The following is a 16,912-nucleotide window of genomic DNA, read 5'->3' as shown; positions in this document are numbered from 1 at the left end:
TATGATATATGTGAGTATATATTTAGCTTTTTGCCCTGCCTTTTGCTCTTGTTCCCCTTAGTTTTGTCCTAATAATTTTGTAGGTTGCAATCTTTTTTGAGATAGAGGAGATGGATAGTTATGGAAGGATCTTTTCTATAACTCATTAACCTATGATCTTCACATGATTTAACACCTAGTACACAAACTGAGGAAGTTCACAACCCCAAGGATTTATATATTGATGAGTTTTAAAGAGTAAAATATAGGGGCCTTGCTTATGTAACCACTATTCCTTTCATTTTGTTTGGTAGACACTGCACAAAAATCTCAAGGCTGTAACAAATAAAAACCTGATTTCTTTTTTTTTCTTTTTCTTTTTCTTTTTCTTTTATTATTCATATGTGCATAAAAGGCTTGGTTCATTTCTCCCCCCTGCCCCCACCCCCTCCCTTACAACCCACTCCGCCCCCTCTCTCTCCGCCCCCCTCAATACCCAGCAGAAACTATTTTGCCCTTATTTCTAATTTTAAAACCTGATTTCAATTGCATCACATTTTTGGGATTCATAGTAGGTGAGTTAAATGGTAATGCATAATTTTGATTAAAAATTTCACTATCAATTGCATTTATCTGATACAATCTATCTAATGACATTTAACAGAATACCTTTCAATTTATACCATACCTTTAAAACAATTATGTAGTTTAAAAATGAGCCAGTTTATTCCACCTCAATTCACCTGTCAATTATATAATGTCTTTAAAACAATTATGTACATTAAGAGGATCCAATTCATTTTGATTCCTTGTGTCAAACTCCTAAATTCTATAGGTTTTCTTAAACCAGTTAATAAAAAGGTATTTAAGGATTATAATTTGTTTTCTAACTTTTGCTAATATAAATTATCTCACAGACACCAAACAATTGCTGAGAAGTTATGTTTTACCAATAAATGAGGAAAAATATATGAGCTTGTCCAAAGAAGTTTCTTTCAAATTTATCCCCACTTCCATAAAAGCCAAAAACTCTAAATAATCATATATTTTACATAATATTTAATGTTGTGAAAATCTCTTTTTTCTTTTATTTATTCATTAACATGTCATAGTTGTATGGGGTACATTTACAAGGTGACTATGTAAATTTCTTAATGTATATTGTAGCTGCTCATCCCAAAACATATCTCTGAGCTCATTTACTTACTTTTCTTTAATATATTAATAAGTTGAAATTCAGAACGGTTAGCACTGAGCAAATCACGTAAACTGTTAAAAAGTGAACGAAGAAATTTTGAACTTGGGCTTTTCTTTGCATGTTCAAGTGATAATGTAAGCTCTCCTATAATGTAAATTTTGGCAAGTGGCACTATAATGTGTATAAGTAGAGACTTTCTCTAAAACAAATGATCAATAAAAATTGAAAGACAACAGTGGTAATATAACTAAAGTTCTCACATTTACAGTGTTATACTTTGTTATTAAATTCTACTCTACCCTATAGCTACTTTCATCACCTTCACAGTGCTTATGAAAAGTTGGAGAGGTTAAATGAGTTTTTCAAGTTGACTTAGTCTTAGAGCTGGTATACAGACCTGGCTAGTGAGACTGGTATGCACATGCATCTCCCACTGTTGCTTGTGTACATAAAGCGCTGGGTTTTACTGCCTCATATGTGTTAGCTCACAGTTCTAATTTTACCGTAAAAGTTAAGTGTCATGTAACTTTGGCTCCTTACCTTGCTTGGGAAGTTGCTGTTCCATTATCGTATGCATAAAAGCATGAAGATACTTCATGGAAACTGCAAATTTCTGCTCATTATTATACCTGAAGTATGTACTTTGCTAAATTGATTGAGTTGTATATCTGTCTTTGTAAGTGATTGATGGATCGAGGGATGATGAGGGTGACAACAACACTCTTTCCAGATAGCTGAAGTATAAAAAGGGCTAATTGAAAATAATGGGGATTCCTTCCTCACCCAACCTCCTATAGTGCCTGACCTTCTTTCCGCTTTCTCTGACTCTGGCTTCCTTTGCTTTAATAAGAGCAATATTGCTGCTCCAATCCTCATTTTTCTCCTTCAAGTGACCATTCTTTTTTATTGATTCACAAGCTTTTATCTTTAGTTCAAATTATTAAGGTAGTATATTTCTATTTCTGCATTCTATTCCATTGAACTTTGTGTATACCCCCATTAATTCCAATGTTTTGACTAAGGTGCATGTAATAATTCTTGAAATTGGGTAGACAGACTTTCTTCTACTTTATTATTCTTTTTGAAAATTATTTCAGGCATTCTAGCTCTTTTGCCTTTTCATATGAACAGAATAATCTTGTCCATATCCACAAAAACTGTGAGATTTTGACATGAATTTTGTTGAATTTGTATATATATTTGGGGAGAATTTATGCCTTGCCATGTTGTTTCTTCCAATCAATGAACCCAGTATGTCTTTTCACTTATTTATACTTTCCTTGATGTCTTTCATTAATATTGTATCATTTTTCATTAACAAAAGATGAAGTATGTTAACATGTTTCCTAAGGATTACATTTTATTCCTAGAATAGGCCTCACTTTATCAGAAAGAAAGTTTATTAAGAAAAATACATATGTTTCCTTAGCCTTGCTTATGTCTTGGTTTTCTTGGTACCATCAGTTATGATTGATGCAAATGGAGGAAATTAAAACAAGATCAGGTAGCCTTAGGATATCTTAACCATTCCTATAGAAGATTCTGTACATCACTGCCTATTTCAAAGCAGAATGAAGGAGACCATCTCTCCCCACCAAAAAACGTTCACAATCCATCTCAGTTCATTGGGTCCCCAGAAATTGTGGTGAAAAGAAGGAGTTAGACTTTCAGGCATGTATTAATTTTCCAGAATATCAAATGAAATAATTGTCTTTTATTATACTTTGCATATTTTAGAGACTTTGTCTTTAACTGCTGAAGATCACAGCCTATTACATGTTAAAGAGCCATAAGATGTAAAAATGTTCTGGGAACTGATGCTCCTTGAGTCAAGTTTGCTATTTCAAATCGTTCCATAAAAGTTGCTTTAGTAACCATTTTATATGGCAAATTTGAGCACTTCAGATCAAATATTAGTGAGGGTACAATTGAAAGCAATTTCATAAGAAGGCATAAAACATGGGTGCTGTGACTGCTGCCATACTATTTCAGAATTTAAGCACACTTATTGGCATGATTATTACTCAGTAATACTTGGTTAAACAGATGAAATAACTGCTAAAGTCTCTGGACTTGATGATAGAATCCCTTCCATTCTTCACCCATTTTTATCTTTGATGAATGCCTACCTTCCTTCAGCAAGAGTTTTACATGATAACTACAGTTTCTTTCAGCCTTGTATATTCACATTTTGAAAGTTACAAGAGGATTTTCTCAAGAGACTGATGCCCAAAGTGGAGGAGATTAAGTCACATGAAATGAGCAAGATATAAAAAAATACCATATGCATTCACACAGTGGAAAAAAATAATCTGATAGAAGCAGAGAATAAATTCATGATTATTAGAAGCTAAAAAGGGTAGGAAGGAGAGAGGATAGAGGGAGATTGCATAATAGGTATGAAAATACAAAAAGAAGAAATAAGCTGTGGTGGTTAATGTAATAGTAGGGTGTCTATAATTCACAACATATTGTTTTTATAAAGAACTAGAAAAAATGAATTAGAAGGTTTCCAACACAAAGAAATGATAAATGGTTAAGAAGACAGCAATGCTAACTACACTGATTTGATCACTAAATGCTATATATGTATTGAATTATCATATTCTACCTCATGAAAGGTACACTTATTAGTGTCAATTAAAATTTGAAAATGAATTTGAATTAAATTGTATAAATTGACCTTCCCTGGGAATAGGGAGTATAGTTGCCCTTGAATTGAAAGGAGTCAGGAGCAATATTTTCCATGGAAATGAGTACAGTTAGCAGGTGGACATAGACAATGTTGACTCAAGATAATTGAACACAAACTTCAAGTTCCTGGGTTAATGTAGAGACAAAAAAAAAAAAGGTGCCACTACAATGCACCAGAGAGATAGTACAGGAGAGCTTGCTCCTTCAAGTCAGGTGAAAATGCTCAGTTCTGAACTTAGTGTATCTAACCGGTGTACCCCTATGGAAACTTCCAAAACAAGTACAGAATCACTTAGGATCTTGCTTTTCAGAGGTTGAGATTTCTCAATAACCTAAGTAACTCTATCCATAAGAGTTTTGATATTCAACTGAATAGATGTAGAAAAGCTAACTTCTCTCTATAAAAGCACAAACAACCATTTTGTAGCATCCTTTTTGTTCTAGATTAGAAAACTGATACTCAGAGAGGTTGGGTGATTGGTCTAAAACCTTAGAATTAATTTAGATAGCTCAAAATTAAAGCTGTATTTAATTAATGTTCTTTTTAGTGCTTTTCTTTTAGGTACATCACTAAAAATTCAAAAGAAAATCCAAACAAAAGGACTTTAGATTGTTAAAGTACAAAAAAAGTAGTAGTTTATAGACAAAAATCTAAACATGTCCAATTGACAGTCTATTGAAAACTTAATCTATTAAGACTCAGAAACTTTTTTCTATATTTTTAATACATTTCCCACTGTGTCCATGTTCAGTTGTTTCAAAATTGAACAAGTAAAGAAGAATTTTTATTTGTGTACCTCTTTTTCTTTATTTCCCTCTATAACAATAAGCCACTGATGTTTTCATGATTTTAATGGTTGGAATAAGCTATATCACTTTTGTTCTTACAAGCAACATGAGACTTGAAATTTTTATACAACATAAATACTTTAGGAATGGAAGAAAATGAGACTCTGTGATGGATGGATCAGTCATTAAAACTTTAACCAGAATTGACAGGGTAAGATGGGGGAGGGAGAGCACTTGAAAGTTGAAGATGAGAGTCTTCAGGTATTATACAGTTATATGAGGCTACTATCTGAAATCTGCTTGAATAAAAGATACTTTTCTTTTCTGGTTTTACCTTAGAATCAACTCATATTGCTTTTTGATTCGAAAGATACCATAGTATTCATGTACTGAAAAGTAATTCAAAGTTTCTACTTTAAAAAACTTATGGATTATAAAGAATTAAATGAAAAGGGAAGCAAGACTGTCCTAAGGTGTAGAAAAAAGTCTCCTTATTTTGCCCAGGCTATCTCCCAGCTTGATCATCTATAAACCACACTTCAATTTCTACTATTCTCATAGATACCAATGTTTTTCTTCAATGAAACTTTATCCAGCTGCATATCAAGTTTTTGAAATACATATAAAAATGTTTCCTTGCATCTTCCTCTTAATAATTTCCCTCACTGTAAAATTGCTCTTTCTCCAAGTTGCTAAACCTCTGTAATTTTTTGTAGGACCTCTTTGTTCTGAAGGTTTCCCTGGTCACTTGCTTTTCCTCCTGGAAAATTGTCATGACTAGTTCTTTCTTCTCCTGATTCTCTGATTTCTTTATGTCCACAATTATAGTAGAGGTTTATTATTTATAGATTTTACTTTCAAAATGTTTTCAGTTGTATGTTGAGATTTTGAATTCCTTTTTTTAATGCTATTTTTACCTTTGCTTATTAGTTGATTAACTGGAATTTTATATTTTCATATTGTATCTCTACCCAGTGGGACAATGTGTAACAAGAACATGATCATTTGTTCAATTACTTGAATTTTTTAATTGATTTTTGCTTGGTGTGGACAATAAAGAGAAGTATCTATAGTTGTGGTAGAGTGTTATAAATGGGTAATGAAATTAAAAACATGGTAGTGATTATTAAAATTCATATAAAAATCATGTCTATGCTTGGTTGGATTCTCATTGAACTGAGCCAGTCATGAACATGTTTTATGTAAGGCAAAGGGACAAAATTAAGGAAATTGTAAGAAAAGCTAGCATTATGATACTGAGGATTGCATTTAAAATAAAAAACTAAAATCAGTGATAGTATATTGTTTTCAGTCTCTGAAAATAGAGTTACCATAATTTGTAAGCCAAATGTTTACAATTTGCATTTTGAATTCTGGACACACTTTTATAAATGTGTTATTTACAAGGTGAGCTGCTTGCTGTTCTATCTTGCTGAACTGACGATCATTATCACAATGCCTACTTACCTGATTTTCATACTTTGGTGGTCTCTGGGATGCAGAAAGAAGATACCAAGATTCTTCTTCAAGAGCTGGAGATAGAGCTCAGTGGTGGAGCACTTGCCTAGCATGTGCAAGCCCTATGGTTTTGTCCCCAGCACCAAAAATCTTTAGTCTTCTGCCTAGTTCTTTTTCATGCCAGTTATTGTCTGAATACTGTCTTTGTATGTATTGTTACACAAAATAAACATAACAGAACTTAAAATTCAAGTTTTGACCTTTAGATCAGAAGTTTTATTCACTTCTCTTTGTATATATTACATATATGAACATGATTAATACAAATCACTAAATATTTAGACATCTATTTATTAGATGTCAATGAGATACTAGTTTGTCATGTAAAACATTTAATTGGAAATTAAATGATATGTGGTAATCTCTGATTCTAAAGACTTATTGAAACTTTGTTTTTCCCATTTCCCCATACTTCCTACATTGAAACCTTTGTTCCTTTATACCAAATGCCTAAAAAGTTATTAAATCCAAAATCACACAGTTTTTCACACTTTCTTTCCTCCTTGACTCAGCACTCTTTTAAGTGGATTACATTTATGGCTATGTTTATTACAACTTTCTTTCCCTCATGTATACATCAGTATCTAAATTCTTTATAACCGAAAAGGCCAAGGAAGTTGACACATATTGAAGGATGACTCTTCCTTAAACAGACAGAGGGAAATACTGCAACCACTTAAAGTCATGTTTAAATCTCTCTTGAAATTACTTGGATGTTCATCAGAGAGCCATGAGAATAGACTGTGAATTCATCCATCATATTTTCCACAGCAAGAGAAAATGCTCACTGTAGGTAATACCAGCAAAACAATTTAGGTCACCGGATGTCTGTCCTAAAGTGACTGTTTCATCTTGGCAGTTCTTCAGTGTTTTGAGAAATAACACCTGTACATGGTTGTTGATTAACTGAAAGCAAGAGCTGCAAACTTATTGTGACTTTTCAGTATCTTCTCAGGGAAACTGGGAAGGCAGCAGTATTTAATTTCCTCACAAAACTGAATTAAATCTTAGCTAGTTGTGGTATGTTGAATAAGTATTGAGCAATCTTAGCATTATAAACTTATTCATAAAATGTGTTAATATACATATTATTAATAAGACAAATAAATGATGTTACAAGACCTCACAACCTGGCATAGAGTAGATGCACCATAATATACACCCTTTATTTTCCTCTTCAAATCCAAATGAATCCCAAGATTTCTATTTTGAAAACATCTCAACCAAGTTCCTTTGGGTGAACAAAAATAAAGGGTATTTCAAATAGTTAATGTATCAACAAATGTATCTGCCACAGTAGAGAGTAATGTCTATTAAAATTACATAAATTTATTGTCTATGAAGATTTTTAGCAGAGAGAATAGCACTAAGTGATTTAACATAAGTAGTAGCCAAAAATAGAGACATAGTATCTCACAGAAGGATATCAGGATAAGAAGTGAGTTTCCTAAATAAAGGAGGTCTTAGGGAAAAGGCAGACCACTCACAATAAGGTCCAGTTTGGTGCTCCTGGGATAGTCATTGTTTGTTTCTTTCTGTTTTTTCCCCAAACACACATTCTGATAGATAACCTTATAGATTTGGATATGGCCACTTCACCTACTGAATAGAAAGAAGACAGGGATAGGATCATTATGCCTTCTCAGTTACAAGCAAGAAATATTTCATGTTGCGTCCACTGTAATGCTGATGCATTAACTCATTACTAATTTGAAAATAAAATAGATTAAAAGCTCTCATTTTTCATTCCTGTGCAGTAACTCTATCATCCAAAAGAAAAATGAACTCACCGTTCTACTACTCCCTGCCTGCTTCTCACCTGCTCTGACACTGGAATGTGGAGTCTCTTCAATTCTTCTTTCCTTCTTTGGCCCACATCCACTCTGGTATTCCTTAATCTCCCCTGAACTTTCCATTCCATTGTCTCTTCTGTATTGCATCATTCTTTCCTGGACGTATTCAATAGCTTTTTTCTTGGGATGGTCATTTTCAGGTCCTGTCCCTCTGATCCCTCCATCACTCTGATTGAAGAGTGAACTTTCTGAACCCTAAATCAGCTATGCAACTCTATTGCTTGAACTTTTTCCATGACACCTAATGACAATTTATAATTTAAAAGCATTAGCTCTGTCACTGACTATCTTGCCAGACTTACATCTAGTTATCTTGCTCTTTTTGGAGTCTATTTCCAGCGCTGTTGTGTCTGTGTATCTTCAAGCCATTATTTCTCAGATTCCTCTGTCTCTGTATGTGCTATATTGTCCTCTTGAAATCCTCCATGTTTACCATGTCTGCCTGGAAAATAAGAAGTAGTTTTTTAAAATGAGCTTGCTTAACATCTGGCTTTTTTGTGAATCTTTGAATGTCATCCTTCGACATCACATATGCTCCTCTCTCTACCCCCAAACTAAGACATAACCCTGTTTTCCTCTGGGTCATACAGCAGTGAGATGACAGTCCCAGACTGTAATTATTCAGGCTTCATTGCTGACTCTATTGTCTTTTATCCACATCATTCCAGGGAGATTAGACAGCTTCTCTTAGGACAAGAAAGATGATCCCAATATACCTACCACATAAGGTTATCATGAGTGTCTGACAAGAGTATGTTTACAAATATTCAGTTCAGCACAGATAATGTCTTAGAAAGAGTGCTCTTTCTGTTATAATTTCCAAACTCAATAGTCCACTGTGCTATATGCTGGAAAATAGTGTAAACTAATGACTTGTACTTCTTTTATTGGACTGCAAATTCCTTGAAGGAAGCAACCATTTTTTGTTCTCTTTTTACTCTTGATATCAGCAATAATCTAGTCTACAATGCTTTTTAAATATCTGAATAAATATCTCTAAAATATTTTTTGCCTTATGATGTTCTCTCTTATTGACTACAGTCACATCCCTTGTGAGAAGGAATTTCATGCACTGGTATTTTAGGAAAGCGCAACAGTGTTGCACATCAAAAAGACATTTCTTGGATGCAACACTTAAGTGAAAATACCTCCAGAAACAGTTTCTGCACAGGAGGTTGTTAAATTAAATAGGGGATGCCTTTGGTTAGAAGGGCCAGGCAAAAGGTAGTTTATTGCCTGCTAATCTCTGTAAAGGACACTGTTCTAACCATTACCCACAAGTGTCTCCATATACAATAAAAGTAAATTACCTTGACAACATGTCCCAGTAAAAGGAGAATGACTAGTAACTAACTTTAAAAAAAAAAAATCAAATGCTTTGGAAAAGACCACTTGCTATCTGGAAGTGAATCAATATTACCCAACAGGGTTTTTACAGGAAATAAGACTTTCAAGTAAAGAATACTGTATAACCTAATTCGCAATAGAAATACCTTTTTTTGTGTTTTCTTTCCAGAAGTTGTCTTTATATGAGTTATCAATGAACAGCAAGTGCAAGGTCCTGAGTTCAAACCCAAGTACCAAAAAAAACCTGACTAAAATCAATGCATAAAAGAACCATAAAGACATTCATATGCTTTGTATGGATGTTAAGCTCAGTATCAAAATTATTAGAAGAATCATACATCTGAAAATGGTCTTTGTCTCATAGGTTGGGTGGGAATATTAAGTGAGAAGAGGCATGTAAAATTTCATGTGAAAGCAAATGCTGTACTATCTAGCATATTTTAGGAACCTGTGTTTCCATGTTTTCTTTTTGTCTTCTCTTTTTTAAAGAACAGTTATTATTCCTAAAGGAACTTGTATTCTTAGAAATAACATGTAAATGTGTATTAAAAGTGTCAGTCAATATCAGAACCTGAATAATCTATTAAATCTATCACTCTAACAATGAAAATCAATCAAGGAAAGCCAATGTTTCTAAAATTTAGATTATTTGATTTAATCTCAGAACTCTATGTGTTCCAAAATTTAAGGAAAACTAATCTAAACATTTTGGCAAAAAGATGTAGAAAAAATAAAGTAACTTTCTCATATTACCTATTTATTATTATATGAACACCATTATTTCCTATTTCTTTGGAATATATTTAAATTATTTTCTCTTGTACTAAATACATTTCTATTTTTACCATGGAAAAATAAGAAACAGCATTTAAAGATGTCCTTGTATTATAAGACAAGAATATTTCACATGGCCTATGTACTTTGGTAATCATAACAAAAGCAGTAATCATTTATTAAGCATGCCTGTATATATTATTTATAAATATAAATTACATATACTGTAAGTAATTATATGCTATTTTATATGGTATTTCCTATGTATAATTTTATAGGACATATTATGTCATTAGTAATTATAAACATATATGTACATATAGATCTTTCTCTCTATATAAAACATACATATTGTTACTAGTAATTTATATATAATTCTTATACTTGAGGAAAGGTCCATTATTATATTATAGCAAATACATACCTGAAGTTGTAAAATCTTTTAACTAATTTAATCAGCTATTTTTTTCTTTCAGTGTGCTAATTTTAGGGTTCAGCACTGTAATTGTTTTTGAGTGAACCTCTAGAGATTATAAACTATCCCTGTTTAGCAAGCAAAGTCCTGATACAGTATGCATTTTATTGTCATTGTCAAACATCAAATTACATTAAACCTAGCTAATCTTCTGTGACCTGGCCTACCTCATTGTTAGTGAGCATGGAGTACACAGGTACTGAACATTCATTTTTGATTAGAGATAACACATATTAATAAACAGTAGGGCAAAGTAGAGCCATTTCAGATATCGTGAACAAAAAGCTTAAAGGCAAATTCGTTCTCAGAAAACCACTGGGTATGAATCCTCAGTTGTAATGACTCGCATATTAGTACTGTGCTTAGGTGGTTGCACATTTTCCAAACTGAATTGTATTTGACATCCATTCTTATTGCAAAAGTTAGGACAAAAATGTCTCTTAATAGATGACCTGAGAGCTGAAAATATGTCAGTCATAAGATTTTGAAATGCTTTAAAATTCTTCACAATTTTACAGGGGAAATTCAGTGAACACTAACTCGTGTGCATTGTAATTTAATTTACCAATGACCCTGAGAAATAAGAATGGTTATCACCATTTTGCGAACTAAGATAAAGAAAGCCCATACTTAACTAAATAAAGAAGTAGCAGTATCTTTGCCTTGATTCCAAAATCCATGTTTGAAAAGAAGATAGAAACTTGTATTCACTAAGCACTTTTTTCCAGCTGTTTTTTAAAGTTTTTTATTCATTTATTCATATGTGCATACATTGTTTAGGCAATTTCTCTCCCCGCCACCCCCACCCATCCCCTCCCTCTCTCTCCCACTCCCGTTGCTTCCAGGCAGAACCTGTTCTGCCCTTTTTTCTAATTTTGTTGAAGAGTAGACATAAGCAATAATAAGAAAGACAAAGTGTTTTTGCTAGTTGAGATAAGGATAGCTACACAGCGAGAACCCTAGCATTGCTTCCATGCACAAGTGTATTGCAACCCGAATTGATTCATCTCTACCTAACCTCTTCATTACTTCCGGTCACCTTCCCATATTGACCTCTGTCATTTTAAGGTTACCATATTAGCATCTCTGCAGTGGGGACATCAAACATTTTCAAGTTTTGGGTTTCCTACCTATCCCTATTCCTCCCGTATGTGCTCTCCCCTTGTCATGTGACCCATGTCCATTTCCCCTAGACTAACCACTTTTTATGAAGGTCTAATAATGCCTTTCCTATTCTTTGTTGTGTTGGCAATATTGGGGTTTGGACACATGGGCTTTGCTCTACTACTTGAGCTGTTCCCCCAGCCGTTTTTGCTCTAGTTATTTTTTGGATAGGGTCTCACATTTTTGCCCAGGTCAGTCTAGACTACAATTCTCCCTTGTAGCTGGGATGACTGACATATAAAACCATGCCTGACTTGTTTGTTGAGGTGAAGTCTTAATAACTTTTTGCCTGGGCTGCCCTCAAACTATCATCTTCCTTATCTTGTATTACCAAGTAGCTGGGATAAAAGGCCTGCATCACTGAACCCAGCTTTCTAAACCTTTTGGAAAAATAGTGATGGGCATTATGTTCATTAAGTAGCTCCAACTCTGAGGGCAAAGATAGGTAAAATACCCAATGTCACACAGCCAATAAGTGATAGAGTCTATGTTTGCAGCCTTCCTTATATATTGAGAAAGTTTTAAAACATTTTTTAATTTCTAAACTTAGATGTCTAAAATGGAAACTATACTGAAATTTTTGATATGCTTTGACAACTCTAATCCAGATCAATGGCTTTTTTCTATACCCTGGCTCTCAAAAATTAATTCTTTTTCCAGTCTTCATATGATGTAAATATACACCAAATCAGACTTTCTGTGGATTGATGAAAGTTTTTCTTTTCATCATGTCAGTCACTTTAGTCAATTTATTAAGTGCTTTTTATGTATTCACTCATTTGATATCTAAAAGAATGATGTGATATTAATAATAATGGAGCTACTCTTCAGAACTTCGGGAAAGAAAGAAAGAAAAAGAGGATGATAGACCATCAGCAATATGATAGAACATAATGTCTGTGAAAGTAGAGGGTAAAAAAATACAAAAATTATTGAAAGCTCTTGAAAAGGTGGGGGGAAGGAGTAAGGGTGAGTAATGATGGGGTTGAATGTACCAAAATAAAGTATACCCACAGTGGGGATACATAGACAAACCCCTTTGAACATCAATTTAAATATTAATAATGAAAGATAGGACTGTAAAAGAGGTGTAGTGTATATCTGGGGGGGTACTAGTGGGAAATGAATGAAGGAGATTAAGGTGAGGGTATATTGTTGATAGACTTCGCATACTTACATGTAATAAAACAAAGAAACCTCTCTCAATTGCTATAAGTGGGGCAGCAAGTAGGTTGAAGGGGAGAGAAGATGGGAGTGATCTAACCAATGTACAACATATGCCTAATTGGAATTGTCACTAGGAATACTGCATAATGAATATATCCTAATAAAAATTTTTATATAAAAATCATGTGAGATATTGTGGTGAATATCCATTTCTCCCTAAAAAAATATATTATTATAGATTAATCCAATCACTGCTGTGAAGGGTCTTGACTTTAGAAAATTGCCTCCCAACTACATCCTGTGACTAAGATGTGCTAAGCTTCCAAATAAAACATTTCAAGGTTTCCATTCTTTCATTATTATGAATAAAGAACCTTTGCAACAATAGCAATGAAGGACTTTATTTTAAACATTAATTCCATTTGAAAATAAACATTTTGGTATAAAAACAATTAAAATGAAGCTTCCAGGTTCATATTTACTTTCCAAAATACAGGCTCAAAATAGTTTCTCTTCATTTTTTTCCTTCATATTAATGCTTCTGTTAATAAAATGTTTTCAATTTTTGTTAAGCTTGTATTTGCATTTTGAGAGACACAGAGAGAAAGATTGGTGGAAATTGGAAATGGGAATACAACATGATATTTATACTGGTTTTAAATATTTTAACATTAATCTCATGTCATTTTTATCTAACTGATGACAGGTAAAGATGTCAGCATTTTTCATTTCACTGAGCAGCATGCAGCATTTGCTATGTTGGAAATTGTTAGTTTTCTAAATTATAAATACTCTTTCTTTCCGTTTTCAGTTTATGCCCATTTCTTCCTCATGGCATCTCATAAGGTACAAATCAACATACAATTCTTTTTCATTAATAATTATTTTATTACTAACTAGGATGTGGCAAGGACTCACCATTATCTACAAACTTATGGTACATTTTCTTCTACAGTGATAAGTAAGATATATTTTTAATTGTGACTGAAAGATAATGGACAATGAATAGAAAGAAAACATTTGGTCATTGTGAACAATATTTGAAAAGGAAGTTAAATATTCAACTTAAAAGAATTACTCTAGAGGTATGAAAATGTTTCATATGAAGAACTAATATTTTTTCATGTAATATATACTAAAGATACATGTTTTGTTTATTTTTAATAATTCTGTATTATGTTATTATTTTGGTTGCAATATACTTGTAGATTGAATCATTAATTTCAAATTATTCATTTTTTCTTTATATTGGAATTATATATTCTCTCTTCTTACCATGGACTGTTTAATATCATCTGACAGAACAGGTTGGACTTACTTTAATGTCCTATTAATATTGAGTTGCCCCTGTGACTTACTATCAAAAATGAAATGTGGGGAGAAAGAGGCATTGTGCTATTTCTGGGTTCCTGGTGCAAAAGACTCCTTGGTATTCTCCTTATTGCCTTCCCCTTCTGCTCCTCTTAAGATAAATACTTGCTCTGTGTGGCAATTTCTTCTCAGCATGAATTCCAGAATTAATATATGGATTAGGTTTAAACTCAACACAATGTGATGAACCATGCTTGGCCAGGTCTGCAGCTTAAAGAAGACCCACCCATCCCAGTTTACCCAGCATCAGAATACCCCACAACCAACTTGAAGATGGACAGATGAATCTTGCTGAGAGCTTTAGAGTTGGCCCAGCCAAACTACATACACAGCAAGTCATAAATACTTGCTGCTATACACTTTGGATATCTTGTGTTTGTATATCATGCAGCAATGTTGCAGAAATAGCAAACAGATACAAATATTCTTTTATCATTTGTACAATGAGTACACTCTCTTTGATTCTGCAACAGTTGCACACAAATTTTCATTTTCTTTTCTGAAGCACTGATCTTTCTTGCTCCTTTTCTATCTCAGGGACAGATCTTACAGGTTTGCCCAAATGTCCACAATAAATACACTGTATGTCTTACTGAAATGTCTTGTCTCTCAACTGGTGTTATTGAAATTCAAGAACTGTGTGTTATACAGCATATTTTTGAAGTTAAAAGCTATCAGATATGTCACATATACCTGGTAGTTCAACATACTTTTCTGAATAATGGAAAATACATGAATCAATGTGTTTTTTTTTCTTTGATTTCACATGACATGTGGGTCAGACTGCTGGATACTATTTTGGCCTGGCCCCTAGTATACTTTAATAAACTCATAATAATTATATACCCATATGAATTAGATTTTTATATTCTTGCTTTATTTTTTAGTTTACTTCATCTGTCTCATACTAATTTGAGTTTATTTAATTCTACTATTTTAATTGTTTTGCTGTCTATGATTTTTTATAGTTTTTGCTCTATACAGGTGAATATTAGCACTCAATACTTTTTCTTCAAGCTTTGCTAATATTCATTTTAAGTTTGTTTCTTGTAAAAAAAACATATAGTTGGGTCTTTGTAAATCAGATTGAAATCTTTTTAAATAGATGACTTATACCATTTATATTTGCTGATGATTCCTGTGCTTGATCTCAACTCTGTCATATTTATTCTGTAAAGATTGCTCATATTTATTCTGTAAAGATTGCTCATATGTAACAGTTTTCCTTATATACATGACATATTTTCTTTGCTGTTTAAGTTTTTAATTTATTACACTAATTAGAAAGCTTTGATGTTTTCTTTCATTGAATGCTTTTAACTGTTTTTAAATGTACTGTTTCCTTGGTTACCATATTCAAAGTATTTCTACATGGTTTGCCATTTATCAATGATATCTTTTAACTTATATTGTATGTTTCCCATACGATAATTTTACTTTCCATTTTACTTCACATGTCTCCTTCCACCTTTCAGTGGCTTAATTTTTACTTTGTCTGGATATACAAAATATGACATATGTCATTAAAAAAATTAATTTTCCACTCCAAGACTTCTTAGTCTTAGTTTTCTAAATGCAATATCTAACACTAAACATGAATAGTAATTATTTCACTCATACACTAATGCTGTTCATTTTTCTTTGTTGTTTCTCCAGACATCTTTTGTTTGGATAAAGTTCATGTTCTAGTAGACTTCTTGAAAAAGAGTAAATGGTTTAAAGATTCTCTGAAACCTGAAATGTCGAATGATATTTCTAAAGCCTTGATACTTGAAGGACAAATTGCTTAATAGCAAACTGAACTAGGGAAAAAGTGTGAAGCAAGGCTTCTGTTTTGACTTGTTTCTTGAAGTGATTGAAAGTTTTCTTAATTTTTGTCTTACTTTGAATGCTGCCTTGGCTAAGTCCTAGTTCAAACTAAGTCTTTTGTCCCTCATAAGATATTTTATTTTCAGATCCATAAGCTAGTTTAAAAATCTTTAAGACTGCAATTTTTATTAGTATATATTGTGGAGTTTATAATTGTAAGTCAGTTTTTCCAGGTCTTTTATACATGTTGATAAGAATTATATTTTATTTCTGAAAAGTGTTCTTGTGTACCAATGTTAATATGATTTTTGTTCCATTATCATAGCTTTTTCAATTTTAACCATTTTCTCTCACATCCTTTTTATTTATTTATTTTACTCATTTTCATTGTATTCTTTTTCTGCTCATTTCAATGCTTTTTGTTTCATTCAAATATTTTTTATCTTGAACACTAACTCAGTATTTTAACATGAGTTTGTCATTTTTCTTTATTTCTGCTCAGAGACCAATTTAAATTTTATTTTTTTCTCTTGCTGTCTATTTCTCTTTTTTTTAAATTTCTGGTTCAAATTGTATTTTCTTACCCTCAAATAGTGATTGGAACATACTTAATTCAATTTTGAATCTTTCATTACATGTTTTGTGCATATATATACAAATATATATACATGCACATATATACGTGTATATATATACATATTTATGTTTTCTTTCTTTTAATAAAGACCATTCACTGTTTGCAAAATAGTGGTCAAATTGACAGTGTACAATGGT

General features: G+C 32.5%; 1 long non-coding RNA gene across 2 annotated transcripts in view; it reads right to left on the bottom strand.

Annotated features, from left to right (window-relative positions):
• Window positions 1–7,357: 7,357 nt before the first annotated feature.
• The window catches only part of LOC141417190 (uncharacterized), a 216,193-nt gene continuing 206,638 nt past the window's right edge, over window positions 7,358–16,912 (bottom strand). For both annotated transcript variants that reach the window (XR_012441778.1, XR_012441779.1), the window contains exons 5-6: window positions 8,334–8,473; window positions 7,358–7,780 (exon numbers count right to left, since the gene is read on the bottom strand). This is a non-coding gene — a long non-coding RNA (uncharacterized lncRNA). The remainder of the gene's footprint in view (window positions 7,781–8,333; window positions 8,474–16,912) is intronic.

The sequence above is a fragment of the Castor canadensis genome, chromosome 15 (assembly GCF_047511655.1).
Source record: "Castor canadensis chromosome 15, mCasCan1.hap1v2, whole genome shotgun sequence".
NCBI lineage: Eukaryota > Metazoa > Chordata > Mammalia > Rodentia > Castoridae > Castor > Castor canadensis.
This window is presented reverse-complemented; position numbering and strand designations above follow the sequence as displayed.